Raw genomic sequence first — 3317 nt, 5'->3', positions numbered from 1 at the left:
TGGCAATGTGGAAAATCTTTAAAGATTTCTATTCCTAAATAGATGCTGCGGCCTCACTGGCCTTGTCATGGGAACAACTTTTTAGCTTATGGTTCTCTGGCACCTCCTGGTGGAAAAAATTCCTGGTCTCTATTGTCATCATCATAACTTATTCATATATTTGGATGTTGCTGCATTTAATTGTATCAATATCATTCCAGTATTCATGTCTTCTTGCTTTTCTTATAGGGCACCCACATCCCAGATGACTTTTTAACCTGTTTAAACTAAGCAGACTATAACCATGAACCTCTCAATCATCCCTAACATTCCTAAAAGGGAAATCCAAACTGCTTGCCCCCAATTCCTATTAACTTATTTGTTATTATGAGCATATTTACATATAACTAAGTAAAACTGGGCCAAAATCTGACCTAGAAAAATATAATCTAAAGGTGAAAGAACTTATATTTGCAGCAGTAAAACCATGGAGCCTGTCTGGATCTTGGCTAGCTAGACTGGGTTGTCTGCCTGCAAAGAATAGATAAATGATATAACAGGCATGAGTTTGGTTAGAAGAGAGAAAAAAGAGAAAGGGAAATTCTCCTTTCATAGAGGAGAGGGATGGAGTGTCCCCCCCTGCACTTCATTTTTTAAGGGGAAAGATAGGAAAGATTCCAGAGAGTCACTTTCAAGTGTACCTTTTGATTTTTGACTGATAGCATAGGAACTGCATGGATTTTCTCCAAGAAAGGAAGGTGTTATGATCACAGAGTTGGAAATTTCAAGGAAATTGGGTACTCCTGTTCTTGCATTAACTTTTGATCCCTTAATCAGTAAAGTGCCTTTTGAATAGCCTTCAGTAAGCTTCCTTCATGAGTGTCTTGATGTTTAGGTTGCCAGGATGTTGGAGATTGTGATAGTTTTAATGATGAGGGAGGGTTCAGGCCACCTGATGGAGTGGTTCTTGAAACAATATTTTTTTCAAGGGGAGTATGTTCTTGAAACAATATTTTTTCTTATGGTGAAGTAATCATGGCTGGGGGATAATTTAACATGCCAAGCCCCATCTTCCTTATGTTCCTCTGTCAGATAGGACTCGCTATGGTTTCTGGTCACCCTTCATTGTCTTTTTCCTACTCACCCATTCATTACTGGCTAGTTGCCTCTCTGTGCGATGTCTAACAGGAGTGCTGAGAAAGGAGAGCCTGGCTTTATTCCTGATCTTAAAGATAAAGAGCACCATTTATTTTTATACTTGTCTTGAGGACTTCTCCACCAATGCTGAAGCCAATAAAGTATTAATGAGTGTTCCTTCATTTGAAGGCAAACCTAATGGGAACAGGAACCTGTGTATGAATGCTCCATCTTCTAGTTCCTCAAGTAACCATTCTGGGAGGCTCTTTACTCATGCCTCAGGGAGTATCCATAAAATTGAACCCCTACTAACCACAAACACCTCACTGATACACTGTGATATTGGTTTGTTCCCCTTTATAACTTCATTTCTTTTCTGTACGGGAAGAGAAATGCATTCATCAAGTCCTACCATTGGGAATTAATATCAAGTTCAGAAACAATTTTGACATTATTTTTGTAGTTAAAAAGAAATAAAGATGTTTTCTTCATAAAACAAACATTATTATCTTTTAGTATATTTATTTTAATATCTCTTAAATATGTTCTTGAATAAAAGAAGCTGATATTAATTAATAATTGCTTATAAAATGGAAAAATGGGAACAGAATACCCAAGAATTTTGATTCAAAAAGTATGCCATATATAGTGTGTGTATATCAGAAAAAGAAACAAATAAAGAAGCTACAATAACTGATAATTTCCCAAAATCAAGTTTGGACATCAAAGCACTAAACCCTAAATCTCAAAGAATCATAAGAAGGACAAGTACAAACAAACAAACAAGCAAAAAGTATATCTAGACATATCATATCATACAATATTTGTCCAGTGAGAATGTCCCCCTTGTGCCACTCTACCTATAACAATAGGGAGAAGAATGAGCACAGCAACTGTATCTGTCTGGAGGGACTAACAGATATCCCAGGGATCCAGTTCCCTCTCTTCCTTCTGTTTCTATTGATCTACGTGGTCTCAGTGTTGGGAAACTTGGGCTTGGTCATTTTAATCAGGATCAGCTCTCAGCTTCACACCTCCATGTATTATATTATTTTCTCAGTAACTTGTCCTTCATAGATCTCTGCTACTCCTCTGTCATAATCCCTAAAATGTTGGTGAACTTTGTGTCAGAGAAGAATTTTATGCTCTTTACTGAGTGTATGGTGCATCTCTTTGTATTCTGCTTCTTTGGTATTGATGACTTCTCCAAGATGACTGCCATGGTGTATGATTGCTAAGTTGCCGCCTGTAACCACTTACTCTACAGTGTCACCATGTGCCACAGAGTCTGTCTGCTACTGGTCACCAGTGTGTATTTCATGAGGGCATTTGGGGCTTTAGTTCATACCAGCAATGTATCTAGTCACTTTTTTTGTGGAACTAACATCATCCTCCATTACTTCTGTGACATCCTCCCTCTTCTAAGTATATCTTGCTCAAGAGACTACACCAAGGAGCCTCTGATGATGGTTTTGGTTGCATTTAATGTATTTGCATGTACTCTAGCCATCGTTATCTCTTATGCCTTCGTCCTTTCCAACATCCTGCGTATATGCTCAGCTGAGGGAAGTTCCAAAGCCTTCAGTACCAGCAACACCCATCTTGAAGCTGTTGGGATCTTCTGTGGCTCCATTATCTTCATGTATTTTAAACTAAATACCAGTGACACAACTCAGGAGAAGGTGGTCTCTGTGTTCTATACCACAGTGATTCCCATGCTTAACCCCCTCATTTATAGTCTTAGGAACAAGGATGTCAAGGAAGCATTTAACAAATTTTGAATGGTGGATGATCTCCAGATCTGTGTATAAAATAATGTATTTTTATAAGACAATTTTGAACATAGATTTTATCTTAATTTTTGCTTGTTTATAAGAATAACCTGTTTCAATATTAAACCAAAATATCTAAATAGTTTATTTTTGATGATCCTCATTTTCCCTTTTATTGTCCCTACTTCCAACTCCCAGTGATTTTTCACTCTCCCTAGTCTTTCTCTTACCCATTGTATATATTTCTATAACTAATGTAATATAGTATAGTAATCTGAATCTAATATTCATGGGAAAAAGGACAAATCAAACCTTAAAGGTAATCTGTAAAAGAGCTAGTTTATGTTTTTAAAATCTGAATATCATAAAAGAAGGCAGTTGAGAAACAATTCTAAATTTACATATACTAAAGGAAAATGAAAACTGTTA

The 3317-nt window shown here is 36.7% G+C and overlaps 1 pseudogene; it reads left to right on the top strand.

Moving 5' to 3' along the window:
* Positions 1-1953: 1953 nt before the first annotated feature.
* Positions 1954-2897, top strand: LOC113192567 (olfactory receptor 8D1-like; annotated as a pseudogene).
* The last annotated feature ends 420 nt before the right edge of the window (positions 2898-3317 follow it).

Source organism: Urocitellus parryii, chromosome 4, assembly GCF_045843805.1.
Source record: "Urocitellus parryii isolate mUroPar1 chromosome 4, mUroPar1.hap1, whole genome shotgun sequence".
NCBI lineage: Eukaryota > Metazoa > Chordata > Mammalia > Rodentia > Sciuridae > Urocitellus > Urocitellus parryii.
This window is presented reverse-complemented; position numbering and strand designations above follow the sequence as displayed.